General features: G+C 52.0%; 1 protein-coding gene across 2 annotated transcripts in view; it reads right to left on the reverse strand.

The window, feature by feature from the left end:
* Window positions 1-22,947, reverse strand: part of ERCC1 (ERCC excision repair 1, endonuclease non-catalytic subunit) — a 41,093-nt gene extending 18,146 nt beyond the window's left edge. For both annotated transcript variants that reach the window (XM_078360150.1, XM_078360143.1), the window contains exon 1: window positions 22,876-22,947. The gene's annotated coding sequence lies outside the window, so the exon portion shown is untranslated. The remainder of the gene's footprint in view (window positions 1-22,875) is intronic.
* Between the last annotated feature and the right edge of the window lie 442 nt (window positions 22,948-23,389).

Here is a 23,389-nt window from a genome sequence, read left to right on the forward strand (position 1 = left end):
TCTGCCTTTATCCCAGAGCAAATTCCCATAGACACACAAGCCTATTTCTGACATTTCTGTGTTGTTAATTGATCTTATCATTTGTTCTTTCCTGCACGTGAGTGACCATCCCTCTGTCTCCTTCACGTCAATCTTGCATCTATGGATGTGTGTCTCTGTGTCTACATTTTGCCACTTTACTTATTATATGTATATATTTTTTGCCATGCATGGTGGAACATGCCTATAATCAATCTTAGCACTGTGGAAGGCCAAGGCTGGTGGATCACCCGCGGTCGGGAGTTCGAGACCAGCCTGACCAACATGGTGAAACCCTATCTCTACTAAAAACACAAAATTAACTGGATGTGGTGGCGTGTGCCTATAATCCCAGCTACTCAGGAGGCTGAGGCAGGAGAATTGCTTGAACCTGGGAGGTAGACGTTGTGGTGAGCTGAGATTGTGCCATTGTACTCCAGCCTGGGAAACAAGAGTGAAATTCCAGCTCAATTTTTAAAAACATTTTTTTTTTAGATAGGGTCTGCATCTATTGTCCAGATCTATTGCCCAGAGCCTTGCTCATCTGCAAATGCCTTTTTCTTTTCACCCTAACAATTGAAATCCAGAATCCTAGGCTGGGCACCGTGGCTCACACCTTTAATCCCAGCACTTTAGGAGACCAAGGTGGGCAGATCACTTGAGCTCAGGAGTTTGAGACCAGCCTGGACAACATAGTAAAACCCCATCTCTACAAAAAAAAAATACAAAAATTGGCTGGGCAGGGTGGCTCATGCCTGTAATTCCAGCACTTTGGGAAGCCGAGGCAGGAGAATCGCTTGAACCACAAGGCAGAGGTTGCAGTGAGAAGAGAGCAAGCTACTGCCCTCCAGCCTGGGTGACAGAGCCTGACTCCATCTCAAAAATAAAAATAAAAAAATTGCTAGGCATGGTGGCATGCACCTGTAGTCCCAGATACTTGGGAGGCTGAGACAGGAGAATCACTTGAGCCCAGGAGTTTGAGGTTGCAGGAACTATGATCATGCTACTGTACTCCAGCCTGGGCAAAAGAGGCTCTGTCTCAAAAAAACAAGTGCAGATTGCTACATAGTATGAAGATAAAACACAGTCTGTGAAGCAGGTGATGGGGAGGGGAGCCATACAGCTGCAGAAAGAGGGGCTCTATGCATAATAGTTACGATCAGCTAAATACAGATCAGACACTTGTTATGGAGTAAGGCCTTGCAGCAGCCCTCCCTCTAGGCATCATTACCCCATTTGACCCATGAGGGAACTGAAGCCCTGGGTGAGAAGGAGCATGGAAATACGCCTCTGTAGGCCAGGCACGGAGGCTCACACCTGTTATCCTAGCACTCATGAGGTCAGGAGTTCAAGAGTAGCCTGGCTAAGATAGTGAAATCCCCTCTACCAAAAAATACAGAAAAATTAGCCGGGCATGGTGGCCGGCCCCTATAATCCCAGCAACTAGGGAGTCTTAGGCAGAGAATTGCTTGAACCCAGGAGGTGGAGGTTGCAGTGAGCCAAGATCACACCACTGCACTTCAGCCTGAGTGACAGAGTGAGACTCTGTCTTGAAAGAAAAAAGAAAAAAGAAAGAAGGAAAGAAAGGAGGGAGGGAAGGAGGAAGGAGGAAGGAAGGAAGGAGGGAGGGAGGGAGGGAGTGAGGGAGGGAAGGAAGGAATGAGGGAAGGAAAAGGCCTCTGTATCCAAGGCCATACAGCGTTTCTTGAAGTAGGTCATCCCAAGTAGAAGGGCTTGTGACTCAGTTCTCCCTTTGGGGAATGGAATTACCAGACTTAACCCTGCAACTCTTGCGTTTTCCGCCATGGGGCGATGGTGCACCACAAGAGGACTGAAGTGTTGGGGAGCCGGGGCCGCCGAGCCAGAACCCAGCGGTGGCAAGACCCCCTAAATCCCGGCCCCTTCTCCGCTCCCACTGATTTCCTTGCCGCAGCAGTGCTGCAAAGGGCCCACCACCTGCGATCAGTGGAATTCTGAACCTGTCTACGTTAGTTAAGACCGAGGGTGGGGGTGGGAAGTTGCCCTCGGTTCTACCTTATTTCCAAGTTGGATGTTGGATTTCTACCCTCAGATTTTCTATTTTTCTTTACTTTTTTTTTTGAGGCCGAGTCTTTCTCTATCACCCAGGCTGGAGCTCAGTGGTGTGATCACAGCTCACTGCAGCCTCAACCTCCCGGGTTCAGGTGATCCTCCCACATCAGCCTCCCAAGTAGCTGGAACCACAGGCGCGTGCCACCACGCCTGGCCAACTTTTGTTTTTTTTGTTTTTTGTAGAGGTCCGGGGTGGGGGTGGGGGTCTCACTATGTTGCTCAGGCTGGTCTCGAACTCCTGGGCAACAGCGATCCTCCCTTCTTGGCCTCCTAAATTGCCGGGATAACTGGCGTGAGCCACCACGTCCGGCCTAGGCTGTTTCAAAACTAAACCTTGGAATCCCGGATTAGAATTTCTCCGGCTCCCAGAGTTGCGCGTTCGAATCCCCACGCCGTATCCACGCTCCGATTCCGCCTCTTTCTTCCAAACGCCCCAAGTTCCAAACTTCAGCGGTAACTCCAGTTTCCTGGGCCACTCCCCGGCTCCGGCCCCTGCTCCTGTCCCCAACCTTCCCCTCCTCTCAACTTCCAGCTCTTTGTGCGCTCTGGAACGGGTGGGGTGGGGACGGAGACTGTAAGGGCCGGAACCTCACCGCTAATTCCGCCCGAGGGGACCTGAACCCGGAGTCGAGAGCGGCCCGGCCGAAGGCTCTGGAAGCGGGCACCGCCGGGGGGCGCAGTGACCAGGCTGGCGTCCCCGCCCGCCTCTAAACTTAGCCGCGGTGACGCGCGGCCCGGCGATCGCGGCGGGGCCGGGGACGCAGGGGGGCCCGAATGGAGGGGGGGCGGCTCGGCTCCGCGAGCCTCTATTTATAGCGCCCGGAGCCCGAAATAGCGCCGAGCGGAGCGGCCGGGATGACGCGGGAGCCTCCGGGGGCTGACTCACCCGGCCCCAAGCGGAGGCCCCCGGATGGGGGGCAGTGGAGGGGCCTGGACCCTACTCCGCGTCCTCCTGGGCACCTCTTCTGCTGGGACATCCCAAGTCTCCGCTGGAGAGGCTGCGGATGGATGTACAGCAAAAGGGAAGATCTGCAGCATGAGAGAATGAGGTTGGATCAAAAGTGGGACTTCCACCAAAAAAGAATCCAGAACCCAGCCAGGCGCGGTGGCTCACGCCTGTAATCCCAGCACTCTGGGAGGCGGAGGCGAGCACATTACCTGAGGTCAGGAGTTTGAGACCAGCCTGGCCAACATGGTCTCTACGAAAAATACAAAAATTAGTCGGGCGTGGTGTCAGGCGCCTGTGATCCCAGCTACTTGGGAGGCTGAGGCATGAGAATTGCTAGAACCCGGAAGATGGAGGTTGCAGTGAGCCGAGATCGTTCCACTGCACAATAGCCTGGGCAAAAAGAGCGAAACTCTGTCAAAAAAGAAAGAAAGAAAGAAAAGAACAAAAAGAGCCAAGGACCTATTTATACAAAAAGAGAAAGAGGGAAAGAGGGGAGGAGAACAGGGATGTTTTGGAGGCAAAGGAATGGACTCCCTGACCCTGGGCAGTTGCTATTCCAGAGGACATGCTGTTCTCCACGTGCCACGATCTCTTGCACACTGTTCCCATTCCCTAATGTCCTTCTTTGCCTTATCACCCTTGAGAAACTCGTGTACCTTCAGGACCTGGTGCCCGGGGCAATTTTTTTGTTTGTTTGTTTGTGAGACAGAGTCTCACTCTGTCACCCAGGCTGGAGTTCAGTGGCTCGATCTTGGCTCACTGCAACCTCTGCCTCTTGGGTTCAAGCGATTCTACTGCCTCAGCCTCCTTAGTAGCTGGGACCACAGGTGCAGGCCACCACACCCAGCTAATTTTTTATTTTTAGTGGAGGTGGGGTTTCCCCATGTTGGCCAGGCTGGTCTCAAACTCCTGACCTCAAGTGATATGCCTGCCTCGGCCTCCCAAAGTGCTGGGATTACAGGCATGAGCGACCTCATCTGGCCGGGACAATTCCTCACATTAAAAACTCCGTGACCCACTGAACTGGGGGCCCCATAAGGGCAGGGTCAAGGCCATCTCGGTCATCACCTTGTCCCTAGCACTGCCCAGTACAGGACGGGCCTCAGGAGAAATTAACTGCATGAATAAAAGGTACTGGCAATAAAATAAAATGACATTTCCCAAATTGTAATAGCAAATGTTTACTGCATGCTCTGCCTGGCAGGCATATTTCTGAGCCTTCTCTCCGGTGCACCTCGCTACAGCCCTGCAGGGGTGTGCTTTTATTAATTTTATCACCACTATCCCTGTGTTAGAGACGAAGACAGAGAGGCTTAAAGGGGTAAAAGGTAAAAGTACGGGAGCTCACTGCTTGCAGTCAGAGCTGTCTCTCTCTCTCTCTCTCTCTCTCTCCTCTCTTTTTGAGGTGGGGTTTCACTCTTGTTGCCCAGACTGGAGTGCAATGGCTTGATCTTGGCTCACCTTAACCTGTCTCCTGGATTCATGCAATTCTGCCTCAGACTCCCAGGTAGCTGGGATTACAGGCATGAACCACCACGCCCAGCTAATTTTGTATTTTTTAGAACAGATAGGGTTTCTCCATGTTGGTCAGGCTGGTCTCCAACTCCAGACCTCAGGTGATCTGCCCACCTGAGCCTCCCAAAATGCTGGGTTTACAGGAATGAGACACCTGCGCCCAGCCTAGAGATTTCTCTTAAACCTGGGTCACCTTGGCTCCAAAGGTGTTCGGTTTTCAGAATACGCACACCTGGGCCCTGTGGAACCAAAAGCTAGGGAGTGAGTCTCAGCCTGCAGCCCAAAGGACCTTACGGTGTTCCCCAGCACCCCTTCAGGGGATTCTACAAGTTCAAAATTATCATAAGCAGCGCACCGTGGCTCACGCCTATAATCCCAGCACTTTGGGAGGCTGAGGCGGTTGGATCACTTAAGGTCAGGAGTTCAAGACCAGCCTGGCAAGCACGGTGAAACCCCATCTCTACTAAAAATACAAAAAAATTAGCCAGGTGTGGTGGTGGGCACCTACTATTCCAGCTACTTGGGAGGATGAGGCAGGAGAATCAGGAGACAAAGTTTGCAGTGAGCCGAGATCGCATCACTATACTCCAGCCTGGGCAACAGAGCAAGATCCTGTCTCAAAAAAATCATAATAATATTGACATAATATATGATATATAATAATAAAATACTTATGGGGGGGCGGGGTCTCAGTCTTGCCCAGGCTGAAGTGCAGTGATCTCGGCTCACTGCAACCTCCACCTCCCATGTTCAAGCGATTCTCCTGCCTCAGCCTCCCGAGTAGCTGGGACTACAGACATGTGCCACCATGCCTGGCTAAGTTTTTGTATTTTTAGTAGAGACGGGGTTCCGCCATATTGGCCAGTGCAACTTCCACGATATCGCAACAGAGCAAACGCAGACACACACGTGAGGACCCAGCTGTCTCTCTACTGTTAAGCCTGACGTGAATGTGATTTGCAAAAATTAAAACAGTGCCCTTACTTACTAAATTTTTGTTTCAGGTTGGGCATGGTGGCACACGCCTATAATCCCAGGACTTTGGGAGGTCGGGGTGGGAGAATGACTTGGGCCCGGGAGTTCAAGACCAGCCTGACCAACATGGAGAAACTTCATTGCTACTAAAAATACAAAAATTAGCCAGGCTTGGTGGTGCATGCACCTGTAATCCCAGCTTCTCGAGAGGCTGAGGCAGGAGAATCACTTGAACTCGTGAAGGGGAGGTTGTGATGAGCCAAGATCGCACCATTGCACTTTAGCCTGGGTGATAAGATCGAAACTCCATCTTAAAAAAAAAAAAAAAAAAAAAAAAAAAAGGGTGGGCGTGGTGGCTCACACCTGTAATCCAAGCACTTTGGAGGCCAAGGCGGGCGGATCACCTGAGGTCGGGAGTTCAAGACCAGCCTGACCAACACGGTGAAACCCTAATTTTTGTATTTTTAGTATGAATCAACAAATATTTCTAAAATTTCTCAGTTTTAATTTCCGATACACTAAATATTGATAGAAATCATACACATCAACAAAAACTCTTTGGGGTACTCAATACTTTTTAAAATTTGAGATAGGGTCTCACTCTGTTGCCCATGCTGGAGTTCAGTGGTGCAATCATGGCTCACTGCATGCTTGAACTCCCGGGCTAAACCAGTCTTCCTACCTCAGCCTCCCAAATAGCTAAGACTACAGGTGCACACCACCACTCCTGGCTGCTTTTTGTTTTTTTTTTCTTAGAGATGGGGTGTTGCTATGTTGCCCAGGTAGAGGCCTTCAATTATTAGGAATGTAAGGGGGCCAGGTGCCATGGCTCACGCCTGTAATCCCAGCACTTTGGAAGGCCAAGGTGGGCAGATCACTTGATGTCAGGAGTTCGAGATCAGCCTGGCCTACATGGTGAAACCCCCATCTCTACCCAAATCACAAAAATTAGCTGGGCACGGTGTCGGGCGCCTGTAATCCCAGCTGCTCAGGGGGCTGAGGCAGGAGAATCGCTTGAACCCAGTAGACAGAGGTTGTGGTGAGCCAAGATTGCACCACTGCACTCCAGCCTGGGTGACAGGGTGAGACTCTGTCTTAAAAAAAAAAAAAAAAACAATGAACTAATAATCATACAAACTTGATAAGTGCCACGAAGGACAAGAATGTGGAACATCATTTTAACTGTGAAGGAGAGGGAGACTGGATGGGAGGGTAGGGAGGTTTCTCTGTCAATGGAGCATTTAAGAGGAGACCCGTCCAGGCAGAGTGGCTCACACCTGTAATCCCAGCACTTTGGGAGGCTGGGGCTGGCAAATCGCTTGAGCCCAGGAGTTCAAGACCAGCCCAGGTAACATGGTAAAACACCTTGTCTCTCCAAAAAATACAAAAAAATTTCCATGGGCCAGGAGAAGTTGCTCACGCCTGTAATCCCAGCACTTGGGGAGGCTGAGGTAGGTGGATCACAAGGTCAGGAGTGCGAGACTAGCCTGACCAACATGGTGAAACCCCTCTCTACTAAAAACACAAAACAAATTAGCTGGGTGTGGTGGCGCATGCCTGTAATCCCAGCTACTCAGAAGGCTGAGGCAGGAGAGTTGCTTGAACCCGGGAGACAAGGTTGCAGTGAGCTGAGATTGCACCGCTGCACTCCAGGCTGGGTGACAGAGCGAGACTCTGCCTCAAAAAAAAAAAAAGTTGGTTTCATAGAAACAGAGTTTAAAGGTGTTCACTAGAGGCTGGTGAAGTGGGAGAGGGTTGAGGAAAGAGATGTTGATCAGAGGGTGCAAAGTTTTCCAGTGAGACTGGGAAAATTATTTCAGTGATCTATTGCACACCATGGTAACCATGGTTAATAATAATGTATTGTGTATTTCAAAGCCATTAAAACAGACTTTAACTTTTTTTTTTTTTTTGGTAGAAATGGGGTTTCACCATGTTGGCCAGGCTGGCGAATTCCCGATCTCAGGTGATGCACCAGCCTCAGCCTCCGAAAATGCTGGGATTACAGGCATGAGCCACCACGCCCGGCCGAGTTTACCTTTTTAAAATTTTATTTATTTTTGAGATGGAGTTTTGCTGTTGTTACCCAGACTGGAGTGCAATGGCGCGATCTCGGCTCACTGCAACCTCCACCTCCTGGGTTCAAGCAATTCTCCTGCCTCAGCCTCCCGAGTAGCTGGGACTACAGGCATGCCACCATGCCCAGCTAATTTTTGTATTTTTTGTAGAGATGGGGTTTCACCATGTTGACCAGGATGGTCTCGATCTCTTGACCTCGTGATCCACCCGTCTCAGCCTCCCAACGTGCTGGGATTACAGGCGTGAGCCACCACGCCCGACCTTAAATTTTTAAATATTACTTTTTATCTTTTGTCAGTACATGTTCTCATCTGACTTTTTAATTTTTATTTTTGTGTTTTTTGTAGAGATGGCATCTCACTATGTTGCCCAGGTTGGTCTCAAAATCCTCGATTCCATCCATCCTCCTGCCTCAGCCTCCCAAATGACTGCATTTATAGGCATGAGTCACTGCATACGGCCCTGACATCTTGATTTCAATTTCTTTGGATATAACCCAGAAGTGGGATTCTTGGATCCATATGCGTAATTTTATTTTTTATGTGTTTGTTTATTTATTTAAGACAGCCTCACTCTGTCACCCAGGCTGGAGTGCAGTGGTGCGATCTCGACCCACTGCAACCTCTGCCCCCTGGGCCCAAGTGATCCTCCTATCTCAGCCTTCTGAGTAGCTGGGACTACAGGCATGAACCACCACACCCCAATAATTATTTTGTATTTTATTTGTAGAGACGGGGTTTTGCCATATTGCCCTGGTTTGTTTATTTTACTTTTTAGAGGAGTCTCACTATATTGCCCAGGCTGGTCTCAAACTCCTGGGCTCAAGTGATCTGCCTGCCTCAGCCTCCCAAAGTGCTGGGATTACAGGTATGAGTGACCATACTCTGCCCTAAATTTTATATTTAATTTTATAATTGACATATAATAATTGGGCATACTTACAGGGTACAAAGTGATATTCTGATACATGCATACAATGTGTAAGAATCAATTCATGGTAAGGCCTGGCGCAGTGGCTCACGCCTATAATCCCAGCATTTTGGGAGGCTGAGGCAGGTGGATCACAGGGTCAAGAGATTGAGACCATTCTGGTCAACGTGGTGAAACCCCGTCTCTACTAAAAATACAAAAATTAGCTGGGCATGGTGGTGCCTGCCCATAATCCCAGCTACTCGGGAGGTTTAGGCAGAATTGTTTGAACCAGGAGGCGGAGGTTGTGGTGAGCTGAGATCACACCATTGCACTCCAGCCTGGGTAACGGGCAAAACTCCGTCTAAAAAAAAAAAAGAAGAATCAATTCAGGGTAATTAGCATATCCATTACCTCAAATATTTATCATTGCTTTGTGATGGAAACATTGAAAATTATCTCCTCCAGCTGTTTGAAAATATACAATAAATTGGGCCGCGTGTGGTTCACACCTGTAATTCCAGCACTTTGGGAGGCGGAGACAGGCAGATCACCTGAGGTCAGGAGTTCGAGACCAGCCTGGCCAACACGGGGAAACCTCATGGCTACTAAAAATACAACATTTGCTGAATGTGATGGCCCATGCCTGTAATCCCAGACACTCAGGAGACTGAGGCAGGAGAATCACTTGAATCTGGGAGGTGGAGGTTGCAGTGAGCCGAGATGGGGCCATTGCACTCCAAACTTGGCGATAGAGATTCCATCTAAAAAAATGTGTGTGTGTAAATTATAGTCATCCTGCAGTGCTATAGAACACGAGAAGTTATTCCTTTTATCTGACTGTAGTTTGGTATCTTTTAACCGGCCTCTCTCTATTCTTCCTCCCCCAACCCCATCTCTACTAAAAATACAAAATGAGCCAGGCTTTGTAGCTCGTGCCTGTAATCCCAGCTACTTGGGAGGCTAAGGCAGGAGAATCTCTTGAACCCAGGAGGTGTAGGTTACAGTGAGCCGAGATCGCGCCACTGCACTCCAGCCTGGGCGACAGAGCAAGACTCTGTCTCAAAATGAAGAAAAATAAAACAAAACAAGCAAACGAATAGCACCTCGTTTTTCGGGAGGCAGTGAGTTCCGCATTTAGGAAGCGTTCAATCTGAAGTTGAAATGATGGTACCTTGCGATTCATGCTGCAAGCCTCAATCCAGTTCCTCTCCCTGCCTCAGTTTCCTCATTTATAAAATGGGTGTGGACTCAGTAAGGTCAGATTAAAAATAATAATAATAGGACAGGCGCGGTGGCACAAGCCTGTAATCCCAGCACTTTGGGAGGCCGAGGCAGGTGGATCACGAGGTCAAGAGATCGAGACCATCCTGGTCAACAAGGTGAAACCCCGTCTTTACTAAAAATACAAAAAATTAGCTGCGCATGGTGGCGCGTGCCTGTAATCCCAGCTACTCAGGAGGCTGAGGCAGGAGAATTGCCTGAACCCAGGAGGCGGAGGTTGCGGTGAGCCGAGATCGCGCCATTGCACTCCAGCCTGGGTAACTAAAGCGAAACTCTGTCTCAAAAAAAAAAAAAAAAAAAAAAGTTGAGACGGACTCAGGCCCAGCTCCTGCCTGCGATCCCCGCGGGAGCCACCAGGGGGCGCGGCGCCCCTGCCCAAAACTCCGCCGTCGGCTCTGAACCTCGGCGGACGCGTCCGGACGCTCCTGGAAAGTTCTGTGCCCCGCCAGCTCGCAGGCGCCCGGGAGCCCGGGAGGCGGGTGCGCACGCGGGGTGTCCAGGGCGCCCCTTATCCGGGCCCCCTCGCCGTGCCGTGGGGCGGGCCGACGGCAGTGACTCAGGCGCGCGCGCCTCCCTGGGGCCTTCCGTGGTCGCGAGGGGGCGCGCACGGCCTCGGGAACCCGCGCGGCGCCGCGTCCATTTTTACCCCAGCGCCGCTAAAAATAGTCGCCGCGCTCCGAGCCGAGCCCGAAATAGCGGCCCCCAGATAAGGCAGGACGACTCAGCGCTTCCGGGGAGCGGAAGGGGGAGCGCGCGGGGGGAGCGGTGCTGGGCGCAGCCCGGCCGAGCAGGCACCACTGTCCCCAGCGCACCCCCACTCTGTCCTGGTGGTCACACTAGCCCCAGGCTGCGACCTCCACCCCGCCGCTAGCCTGGCTGCATTGCTGCGCTCCCCACATTGTATTCCACATCCCTGCCCCCCATCCTCAGCTTCACCTCCATTCCTCACCATAGTTCTTCCTTGCTCCCCCGCCCCCCAGCGATGTCCCCCACTGGTACTCATCCCCAGACCCCAGCCTGCCCTACTCCTGTCCTTATTCCCCCTGTGCACCCTCATCGCCAATCTCCCGCCCTACTGAATCTGCCCCTTCCCACATCTGTCCTCAAGGCCAGCCTCTATGGGGGCAGGGCAGGGCGGGAGGGTCACAGGGAGTCAGGAGACCTGCGGGCTGAGGGCTGAGGGCTGGGGGTCAGGATCTGATTTCTTGGTTTGTTTCTACAGTGGGCAGGGGTAGGCTTAGGTCTGGGGGTTGAACATGGGATATTTAAGTCTGACCTGGTCTCAGCTGAGGCGAGGCATGGCAGGCATCTGGGCTCATTCTGTGACCAGGGTTGGGGCTCAGGCTAGGGACTGACCAAATGTGAGGTCACTGTGTCACCAGAGTTAGGGCTCATCCTTGAGCTGTCGCTTTATTTACCTACCTCCACTAATTTTTTTTTTTTTTTTTTTTTTTAAGTTTCAGACAAGGCCCAGGCTGGAGTGCAGCGCTGGGATCTTAGCTCACTGCAGCCTTGAACGCCCGGGTTCAAGAGATCCTCCCACCTCAGTCTTTAGTACCTGGGACTACAGGTGTGTACCACCACACCTGGCTAATTTTTTGTTTGTTTGTTTTCTGAGACGAAGTTTCGCTCTTGTTGCCCAGGCTGGAGTGCAATGACAAAATCTCAGCTCACCGCAAACTCTGCCTCCCCAGTTCAAGCGATTCTCCTTCCTCAGCCTTCCTTCGTAGCTGGGATTACAGGCACAGGCCACTACACCCAGCTAATTTTGTATTTTTAGTAGAGACAGAGTTTCTCCATGTTGGTCAGGCTGGTCTTAAATTCCCAACCTCAGGTGATCCGCCTGCCTCAGCCTCCCAAAGTGCTGGGATTACAGGTGTGAGACCCCGCGCCTGGCCCAGCTGGCTAATTTTTAATTTTTTTTATAGAGATGGAATCGCCATGCCTTGCCTGCCTTGCCCAGGCTGGTCTTGAACTCCTGGCCTCAAGCGATGCTCTGGCTTCCACCTAGGAAGGCACTGAAATGACAGGCAGAGATACTGAGCCCACCTCTACTAAGATTGTTTCCTCCTTTGCAAGCCAGTGGTTGGACATGACAGCTCCAGGCAGGCCCTGGGAACAGCCAGAACTCTGTTCTCTCTGGGCCTAGGTCTTTGCTTTGCACTTAGATCCCTGAGGGCCTCCCCATTTCCATATCCTGAGATTCCAGTGCCTACTCCAAGAATCAGCATCGGGCCTCAAGAACCGACATTGCATGTTCTGGAGGTTCAAAGGCAGCACACTGACTTCCCTGAGGGTGACAGAAGTCAGAAGGAGCGTGTAAGGTCTTGGGCCTGGCCCTGCAGTGGGTGGGAGAGATACCCAGTTGAAGCCCAGGTCTCCACCCAGGTAGCAGGGTGGATGGTGGGATCATCTGTGAGATGAAGTGTGGGTGGAAGATACCTAGATACATTTTAGAGTCAGTTGCCAGGCGTGGTAACTCATGCCTGTAATCCCAGCACTTTGGGAGGTTGAGGCAGGTAGATCATAGGTCAGGAGTTCAAGACGAGCCTGGCCGGCATGGCGAAACCCCATCTCTACTAAAAATACAACGCGTTAGCTGGGCATGGTGATGCTTGCCTATAATCCCAGCCACTCAGGAGGTTGTCAGGAGACTTACTTGAAACCAGGAGGCAGAGGTTGCAGTGAGCCAAGATCATGCCACTGTACTCCAGCCTGGGCGATAGAGCAAGATTCTGTCTCAAAAGAAAAAAAAAAAAGAAACGTTTTAAGAGTCAGTCCAGAGATGGTAATTTTAAAATAACTTCTAAAGTTTTCAAGTAGCTGCGATTACAGGTGCATGCAACAAGACTGGCTAATATTTGTATCTTTTGTAGAGACAAGGTTTCACTATGTTGGCCAGGCTGGTTTTGAACTCCTGACCTCAAGTGATCCACCTACCTTGGCCTCCCAAAGTGCTGGGATTTCAGGCGTAAGCCAACGTGCCCAGCCTAATTTTTTTTTTTTTTTTTTTTTTTTAATTTTGAAAGCCCTTTTGAGGCCTGGTTCAGTGGCTCCCTCCTGTAATCCCACGAAGCACTTTGAGAGGTTGAGGTGAGTGGATTGCTTGAGCCCAGCCTGGACTTTATAGTGGAATCTCATCTCTGCAAAAAAAAAAAAAAAAAAAGTTTTAAAATTAGCCACGTTGTTGTGGCATGCACCTGTGGTCTCACCTACTTGGGAGGCTGAGGTGGGAGGAATGGTGGAGCCCAGGAGGTGGAGGTTGTAGTGAGCCCAGATAACACCACTGCACTCCAGCCTCGGCAACAGAGTGAGACCCTGTCTCAAAAAGAAAAAAAAAAATTATTGGTAACTACAAAAGTATATTCCTTGGAAAAGTAAATTTCCCTCCCACTCTGATCCTCACTTCTCAACATTAGCTTTTTTTTTTTTTTTTTGAGACAAGTCTTGCCTCTTTGCCCAGGCTGGAGTGCAGTGGCACGATCTTGGCTCACTGCAACCTCTGCCTCCCCAGTTTAAGCAATTCTCTGCCTCAGCCTCCCGCGTAGGTGGGATTACAGGCACCCACCACCATGCTTGGCTTTGTATTTTAGTAGAGACAGGGTTTCACCATCTTGGCCAGGTTGGTCTCAAACTCCTGATCTCGTGATTCACCTGCCTCGGCCTCCCAATGTGCTGAGATTACAGGCATGAGCCACAGTGCCCAGCCAATATTAACTATTTTTTATGTATCTTGGCCAATAGATTCTGAGCTCTCACAATGTCCCTGGCCTGTGCAAAGCCCATCACATAAATGAAGTGGCTGGAATCACTCAGCACTCAGCGAGTGGGCCAGGCACCATTGCTATGTCCATTTTAGAGATGAGAAAACTGAGGCTTGGAGAGGTGCAAGGATGTGTCCTTTTGAGGGCCTTGCTCTGAAGGCTTTCAAAGTTGAGGCAAGGAAGTGGATGAGATCAGAGAGGCAAGGTTCAGGCCGGGACACAAATCCCAGGAAGCCTGACAGGTGTGGGGAGTCAAGGAAGGCTGCCTGGAAGAAGAGTAAGGGTAGCCAGGGAGGCATCTTCCAGAACCTTCTGATGGAGGGCTTGGATGGAAGTAGATAACTCTGGTAGGCAAGGGAACCACCAGCAGCAGGGCGTGGCCCCTCCTCAGACCCACAGGACCCCAGAGGTATGTACAGGAGGAGAAGCAGGCTGCTCGATGACATCTCAGGGACATAACTCAGTCACAGCACAGCCGGCTTAGTTATGACGTCTAAGAGATTTACCAACTGCCTTAAGACCAGCATCCCTAGTCATGCCCCGCGGGGGGGATGAAGATAGGAGGAAGTGACATGCCATCTCGGGAGGGAGGGGCGATGCAATCACACACAGACCAGGGATTCAGGAGCTGAGGGATGTGTAGTGCCCTCTGTACTAGGGAGGGGTCTCCCAGCTGCCTCGGTGTGAGGGTCCATCTTATTGATCTGTCTAGTGAAGGAAGCCGGGCTCCAAGAAGGTATGGCTGGAGTCGGTCACAGCAGTTTGGATGGGGTCCACCCAGGCGCTGCTAGGATCAGTCACTGCTGTGTCCCCATCACCTAAGGCAGTAACTGGGACACAGCCGCACTCCATCCATCTTTACTAAATGAATAAAAAGGGTCAGCACTGTCTGGGACTCAGTTTACCCTCATGGCCATTGGCCTGCTTAAACCAAGGACCTCCCTAAGAACACCACTCCCCCACCCTGGGTCCCAGATCCCAGATCTCCAGAGAGTAAGAAAACGGGTTCGCGCCTTTGGTGGACTCCGCCCACCTGTGACGTCACGAGTCGCTCCCCCTGGATCCCGACCCAGGCCTCTCCCTTGGGATGGGGGTGGAGAGGAACCCAGGAGTCCAGACTCGGGCCCCTCCCCGGGAGCAGGCGGGGCTGGCAGGGTTACACAACCCGTCGTGGCTTCCCGAGGGAAGTCGCCGGACGTCCTGGCGGGGTCGGGGACAATGGGCGAGGAGCGCCCCTCCCGCGGGAACCTGGAAGTGGCAGGGGGCTCCCCCTCTTCTGATTCACCCTTGTTTCCGGGCCGGTTCAGCCTCCTCCCTGGGGATCCTATCTTCTCCCAACTCTACCCTCCTGGGGCCCTGCCGTTCGGCCCTTTGTCCGAACAGGCAAACCTCTCTCCTCTACACCCTCACCCCGCTTTCAGACCTCTCCAGCGCCCCCCGAAACTCTCTACCCTCACACTCATTGCTTGCAATTCCCGAATCCCCTAAACTTCCAGTGTTCGGGTCCTTCCTTCACTCATCCATACCGGGCCCCTCTTCCCGGCCCCCAAACTACCCCGACTGTGCTGCTCACCCCTCCCAATTCCCTCCCCGGGCTCCCCGAGCTTTTCCCAATATCCCCTCCGCTTCCCTCCAACTGACCCCAGTACACTTTCTTGTCCCCCCCAATCCCAGCCTCCCCCAGTTCCCTCCAGTCTTCTCGAACTGCCCCAACGTCCCTACTTCATCTCCCCAAATTCCGTTCCCCGTTTCTCCCCCTCCCCCAGCCAGTCGCCTCGGCCCCCACCCCAGGGCCCCTCCTCGCCCCTAGGTTCAGGGCCGGCCCGCACCCCTCCCAGGCGCGCTCCCACGCCGGGCGCGGGTTCCCAGGCCGCCCCCCCGCGGTGGCCCAGAGACCCAGTTTGCTGCGGCAAAACATTGGTCTCCGGGCAACAGGCCCCGCCCCGCCCCAGGGCCGCCAGCTGCGGCTAGGCGGTCAGGAGGCCACCGGACCCGGACGCTGCACCCAGGCCGCCGCGCTGAAACCCCGGCCTTGGGCTCCAGAGGGTTCAGGGCGCAGAAACCCGGAGACCGAGGCGCAGCAACGCGGAGATACAGAGATCAAGACCCCGGAGCAAGAACTTCGGAGACAGGCGTGGAGGCTGAAGCCACAGGGAGCTGTCGGGGCGCAGGGATATAAGGAGAGACCACGAGACAGATCGAACAAGGACCGGGGCCCAGAAATAAGCACAGAAATAGTGTAGTTACACACAGGCAACACCGAGGCCGGCAGGAACGCCCCTGATGGCTGAATAATCTATCTCTAGTCCTCAGGACCTTTGCACTCCATTCCAGGGACTTCCCCTCTCTCACTCTCAGTTTCTGGATTTGTAAAATGGGTACATTAATACGCAGCGCTTAGCAAATCGGGCTGTTCTGACGATATCGTGAATTCGCAGACCCAGAGCTTGTAGCCCAGTTCCTGGCATGTACACTCATCATTCATTCATTCCACAGATTTTTGTTGTTGTTATTGTTGTTTGAGAGGAGTTTTGCTCTGTCACCCAGGCTGGAGTGGTGCCATCTCGGCTCACTGCAACCTCTGCCTCCCAAGTTCAAACAATCCTCCCACCTCAGCCTCCCAGGTAGCTAGGATTACAAGCCTGCGCCACCACACCCAGCTATTTATTGTATTTTTAGTGGAGATGGGGTTTCACCATGTTGGTCAGGCTGGTCTCGAACTCCTGACTTCAAGTGATCTGCTCACCTCTGCCTCCCCAAAGTGCTGGGATTACAGTTGTGAGCCACTGCGCCCAGCCCAATCAACAGATATTTATTGAGCATCTGCTATATGCCAGGCACTGGTAAGCACTGTGAGAATGCAGTATTGAACAAGACAAAGCTCTCTGTCCTGGGAGCTTACTCTTTGGAAGTCGAGCGGGAGATGACCAACAACCAGTTAACAAATGAGCAAATTAAACAAATCGTATAGTACATTGGAAAGTAGTAAGTGCTGGGGAAAGCAGAGACAGAGGGCTGGGGGTTGCTATTTTAAATGGGATGGTCAGGAAAGGCCTACATGAGAAAGATGTTTGAGCAGAGACTAGAGGTTGGTGCGGAGAAGCCAACCATGCAGGTATCTGGGCCAAGAGCATCACAACCCAATCAGAGGGAGCCAACAGCGATGCAAAGGGGGCACGGGGGAACGGGTCGGCGTGTTGGAGGAGCAGGGAGGAGGCCAGTACGGGTGGACAGAGAGAACATGGGGAGGACAGTGGCAGCAGAGGAGGTCAGAGAGACCAAGGGCTGGTTCTGCAGGGCCTGATGGGCCAAGGTGAGGTCTTTAACTTTTACAGAGTGAGTCGGGAGCTATGGGAAGGTTTTGAGCAAAAGAGGGATGTGAACTGTTTTTCATTTCATTTATTTATTTATTTTGAGACAGAGTTTCTTTCTTGTTGCTCAGACTGGAGTGCAATGGTGTAGTCTCGACTCATTGCAACCTCTGCCTCCATCTCCCAAGTAGTTAGGATTACAGGCACCCGCCACTATGCCCAGCTACGTTTTTTTGTTTTTGTTTTTGTTTTTGTTTTTGCATTTTTAGCAGAGACAGGGGTTCACCACGTCAGCCAAACTGGTCTTGCACTCCTGATCCCAGGTGATCCGCCCACCTCAGCCTCCCAAAATGCTGAGATTACAGGCCACCACTTCTGGCTTGTTCTTGATTTTAACAGGGTCCTTCTGGCTGTAGGGGGGAACAGACTTTGCAGGACAAGTGTGGAGTCAGGGAGGCCCGTCACTGTCATGATCCAGGCAAGTCCAGTGGTGACTTGGACTAGGAGGTAGCAGGGATGGGTTTTGGAGGTCCTTAGAGCGACAAAATTTGCTGATAAACACGTTCATAGCAAGCGTTCAGTAGATGGCAGCACTTACCATTAAGTTAGGTGGTACTCACCACATCCCCATAAAGCTTATCATCCCTATTTTACAGATGCAGAAACTGAGGCCCAAAGAGGTCACTTAACTCATCCAAGGTCTCATGGCTCAGTCTAGCTCCAAAGATGGTACCCCTTTATTAAGACGGCTATTCCCAAGCCCACACACCGGAACATAACACTCTCAACATCTAGAGCTGCATCTAACCTTGTACTCATCCATGTGGGCCCCAGAACTCCTGGAACTGTGTCCTCATCAGCCACACCCAGCTGGTGTAGAAAGTAAGGGCCGGGCTGGGCGTGATGGCTCACACTTGTAATCCCAGCACTTTGGGAGGCTTAGGCAGGCAGATCACGAGGTCAGGAGTTTGACACCAGCCTGGCCACTGTGGTGAAACCCCATCTCTACTAAAAATACAAAAATCAGCCTCACATGGTGGCGAGCACCTGTAGTTCCAGCTACTCAGGAGGCTGAGGCAGGAGAATCGCTTGAATCAGGGAGGCAGAGGTTGCACTGAGCTTCGATTGGGCCATCACACTCCAGCCTGAGTGATAGGGCGAGACTCCGTCTCAAAAAACAACAAAAAGAAAGTAGGGGCCAGAGAGAATGCGGGCCCAGGACACTTGCTTAGAGGCAAGTTGGCACAGGCAGAGAGGATCCACCCAGAACCTCCCAGCCCAGCATCTGGCTCCCACACCCAATCACAGCATAGCCTGGGCCTGGCACACCCCAGTGCTATGTGCGGCAACATGTTAAACACAGCCAAGCATCCACACGGAGATGTGGCCTTCTGCTCTGGGAATGCATTTTTCGGGCAGTGTGCGGAAAACACAAAATTTGTATTTTTTTTTTTTGAGACAGAGTTTCGCTCTTGTTACCCAGGCTGGAGTGCAGTGGCATGATCTCAGCTCACTGCAACCTCTGCCTCCTGGGTTCAAGCAATTCTCCTGCCTCAGCCTCCTGAGTAGCTGGAACTACAGGCACACACCACCAGGCCTGGGTAATTTTGTTTTTTTTGGTAGAAATGGGGTTTCATCATGTTGCCCAGGCTGGTCTTGAACTCCTGATCTCAGGTAATCCACCCACCTCAGCCTCCCAAAGTGCTGGGATTACAGGCGTGAGCCACCACACCCAGCCTCTATCTCTCTATGTCTCTGTGTCTTTCTGTTTTCTTTTCTTTTCTCTATCTCTGACTTTTGTCTCACATTGACCTAGCTCTGTCTTTCTCACGCCTCCACATTCAGGATCCTCTAACTGCTGCAGAATGACTCTTGTCCCTGGCCCTGTGTCTCCATAGGACCTCACCTATTATGTGCCATCAGAACCTGGCTTCTGGGCAGGCGTGTCCAACCCCAGGCTGGCAGTTCTGGCTGGTTGCTCAGAATCTAGGGAGTAACTCACATACCATGATCTCCTGACTCCCTGGGCCTCTTTCTCTGAGATTCGTTTTTTGTTTTTTTTTTTTCCTTTTTTCTTTTTTTAAGACAGAGTCTTGCTGTGTCACCCAGGCTGGAGTGCAGTGTGGCACGATCTCGGATCACTGCAACCTCCATCTCCCAGGTTCAAGCCATTCTCTTGCCTCAGCCTCCCAAGTAGCTGGGATTACAGGTGCAGGCCACCATGCCCGGATAATTTTTGTATATTTAGTAGAGACTGGGTTTCACCATGTGGGCCAGACTGGTCTCGAACTCCTGGCCTTAGGTGATCCGCCCACCTCAGCCTCCCAAAGTGTTGGGATTACAGGCGTGAGCCACTGGGACCGGTCGTCTTTCTCTGAGATTCTGACCCACAGCTTGTGGGTGTGGAAATCAAGAAACCCACCATTAAAATGCCCCCCAGTGATTGGGACCTCTGCCTGTTTGTACTGGTTACTGCATCTGATTTTACAGACAGGGAAGAGCGCAGACAAGAGAGTGGATGGCTCACCCCAACATCACACTGCAATCAGGTGGGGGGCTTGGTGCTGCTCAGATTCTCCTAAGAACGTTTGGAAACAAGTTGATGGAGAGTTAAGTAGTAAAGAACAATCACTAGCAGAGACAGAGACCTAGAAAGAGACTCAGGGGGACCAGGCACAGTGGCTCACTCCTGTAATCTCAGCACATTGGGAGGCTGAGGCGGGTGGATCATGAGGTCAAGAGATCGAGACCATCCTGGCCAACATGGTGAAACCCTGTCTCTACTAAAAATACAAAAAAATTAGCTAGACGTGGTGATGCTTGCCTGTAATCCCAGCTACTCGGGAGGCTGAATCGGGAGGCTGACCAGGAGAATTGCTTGAAACCGGAAAACAAAGTTGCAGTGAGCTGGGATCGTGCCACTGCACTCCAGCCTGGTGATAGAGTTAGACTCTGTCCCCATCCCACCCCCCAAAAAAGAAAGGGACTCAGGGGAATAAAAGCAGAAAGTGACAAAGATACATAGAGATGCTCAGACAGAGACAGAGAGACCAGAGAGATAAGAGTTCAGAAAAAATTGTAGAGAGAGGCTGGGCACAATGGCTCACACCTGTGATCCCAGCACTTTGAGAGGCTGAGGTGGGAGGATCTCTTGAGTCCAGGAGTTTGAGACCAGCCTGAACAACATAATAAGACCCCATCTTTATTTTTAAAATGTTTTCATTAATAAGAAAAAATGCAGAGAGAAATGAACACATATTAAGGATCAGAGACTGAGAAAGATGAAAAGCTATTTGGGGGTCTAGAGAGACCCCCCCCCCAGGAGGGATGTCTTTTCTTTTGAAGGAGACAACTGTCTCCTTGGCCCAAGCTATAATCGGCCCTACTTCCTAGAAGCAGCCAGTGCCATGGTTTAGCAATCTCAGCCTTACCAAGCCAGGTCTCCTCCCCAGGCTTGATATGTAGGATGCACATTAAATACATTTATATAACCTGTCCTCTGTGCAGAACCAAGGAGCTTTACATAACGTAGCCCTGTGAGTCATGCGGCAGACACGGGGCACTGACCTGACATGCCCAGTGAGAGGGGACCCCTCGCCCAGGACCTTCACCTGGAAGTGACTGTAAAGTAAAAGGATCATGCATTTCACTGAGGAGGAAGCAGAGGGTCAGAGAGGGCAAGGCACTTGCTTAGGGTCACACAGCCAGGATTCAGCACGACAGGGATTCCAACCACGTTAGTGACTTTTTTTTTTTTGAAACGGAGTTTCCCTGTTGTTACGCAGACTGCAGTGCAATGGCATGATCTCGGCTCACTGCAACCTCCGCTTTCTGGGTTCAAGTAATTCTCCTGCCTCAGCCTCCTGAGTAGCTGGGACTACAGGCATGCGCCACCATGCCCAGCTAATTTTTGTATTTTTAGTAGAGACGGGGTTTTACCTTGTTGACCAGGATGGTCTCGATCTCTTGACCTTGTGATCCACCCGCCTCGGCCTCCCAAAGTGCTGGGATTATAGGCATGAGCCACCGCGCCCGGCCTGCTAGTGGCTTATCACATGCTCCTTTACAGAGTGGAGGAAACAATAATAGAAACACCTCTAGTAATCCAACGACTTCGTGTATTGAGTGCACCCGGCTGCAGTAAGCACTTTACAAACACCATCTTATTTATTGCAAAACCCAGTGAGGGGCTGGACGCTGTGGCTCACGCCTGGAGCCCCAGCACTTTGGGAGGCTGAGGCAGGAAGATCACCTGAGCCAAGGAGTTCAAAACCAGCCTGGGCAACATAGTGAGACCCCCGCCTCTAAAAACAAAAAATAATATAAGTAAATAAATAAATTAGCCGGGCATGGTGGCCAGTGCCTGTAGTCTCAGCTACTCGGTAGGCTGAGGCGGAAAGATTGCTTGAGCCCAGAAGTGAGGCTGTAGTGAGCTGTGATCTTGCCATTGCACTCTAGCCTGGGTAACAGAATGAGACCTTGTCTCAAACAGAACAAAACGGCCCAGCGAGTTAGGAACATAATCTAGTTATTAAATAACATAATTAAACCTATTTTATAGGGAGCGCTTATTATGTACTAAATACTTTACAGGATTTCATGGCCACAGTTCTAGAAGTGGGTGATGTTATCACCTGCATTTCAGGAAGGAAAGAGGCTCAGAGGAAATCATAGGTCAAGGTTCTAGAGTGGGTAACTGAACTCAGGTCTTGCTAACCCTTTATCTCTACCACCTACTCCCATGTGTCGGAGTCCACAGGCGCGACTGCGCACATGTGCAATAAGTATTGCGCTAACATCTCAAAACACTTAGTTGAAATACCCAGAGCCTTCTCTTTTTTCTTCCTCAGGGAGGCTAACCCAGCCTCCAGTCCCCTAAACCTTCATGAGCCAGGGAAGGAACCCTCTTCTTTCCCTGCATTGCCTAGGTTCCGCCACGCGGCCGGCCGAGGTGGATGCCTGTAAAATGCTCCTGCTCCTTTATTAAGCGAATGAACAGTCGAGGCCGGGCGCTGTGGCTCACGCCTGTAGTCCCAGCACTTTGGTAGGCCAAGGCGAGTGGATCACCTAAGTCAGGAGTTCGAGACCAACCTGACCAACATGGCGGAACCCCGTCTCTACTAAAAATATAAAAATTAGCCGGGCGTGGTGGTGAGTGCCTGAAATCCCAACTACTCAGGAGGCTGAGGCAGGAGAATCGCTGGAACCCGGGAGGCGGAGGTTGCAGCAGTGAGCCGAGATCGCGCCATTGTACTCCAGCCTGGCGGCGGAGCGGGACTCCGTCTCAAAAAAAAAAAAAAAAAAAAAGAGAGCGAGAATGAACAGTCGGCCGGCGTTGCCCGGCAGCGCCGCGCTGGTTGCTTGGCAACGTCAACAAACGACGCGGCCGCCGTCTCCGTGCGCCCCCCCACGCCCGCGCAGACGCGGTGACGCGCCGGACTGTGGAACGCCGTCGCCTAGCAACGCGCGGGCTGTTTGTCCCGGGCTGAGTGGCGCGGCCGCACAGGGCGCAGCCAGGACCGGCCCGGGCGGACAGACCGGCCTGCCGGGAGCCCGGGGCGGGGGGTGGAGGGGACTGCGGTGATGGACGCGGGGGAGAACCGGGTCCCCAAATTACCGGTTTCCCTGTAGACAGCCGCCGTCTGTTGTCGCCCGCTCCTCCGGTCTGCCCCGGGACCGCCTCCGCTCGGGGAATCTGTCCGTCTGCGCCCCCTCCTCCCCGGCATGTCCGTCTGTCCAGCGCCTCCGACTCTGTGGCTGTCTCATATCCCCCCAAACCCTCACAACCAAAATAGAGACAAGTGCACACTTCTCTGGCCTGCCGCTTCTGCCTTGGACTGCCGGGTTTCCCGGTGCACTGTTGGGGCTGGGGTCCCCACCAGGGGGACAGACAGACAAGGGGAGACAACCTGTTCACACCCGAGCCACAGCCCCGGAGCTCCCTTCCATCCCTTTCCCGGCTCCCCTGGGGTTCTCTTGCCTGTCTTTCCCGAGCCTCTTTCAAGAGACAGGCAGTCCGCGGTCCTTCCATCCTGTGTCCGGGAAGCTGTCCACAGCTGGGAGGTTCTAACAACTCATCCCCAGCACACACTCCCAACACCCCCCATCCAGCAGCTTCATGTGACCAGGGCTGGGGCGAATCTCCTAGCAGAGGGAAGAAATTGAGTGTGTGACAGGGCGAATGGATGTGTCCATAGGTGAGCAACAGCCGGTGACAATGTGCACATCTGCTATTTTCTGTGTGAGAGCAAGACTGCAGGACTCAGCGAGCGGTTTCTGCAGTTTGCGTTTGTGTATCTGGGCATATGGGAGTTCTCAGCCCTGCTGACTCTGTAGATTGCATGTGTATGGAGTTATGAGTCTCTGCACGTGGTCATCTATGTGACAATGCCTGTGTAAGTACCCACGGATGTGCACGGTTTTGCCTCCAGCCGTGCATTTCTGGTTCCGTGTGTGTTTCTGATTTTTTCATTTGTTTTTCAGAGATGGGGGTC

This window comes from Callithrix jacchus, chromosome 22 (genome assembly GCF_049354715.1).
Source record: "Callithrix jacchus isolate 240 chromosome 22, calJac240_pri, whole genome shotgun sequence".
Taxonomy (NCBI): Eukaryota; Metazoa; Chordata; class Mammalia; order Primates; family Cebidae; genus Callithrix; species Callithrix jacchus.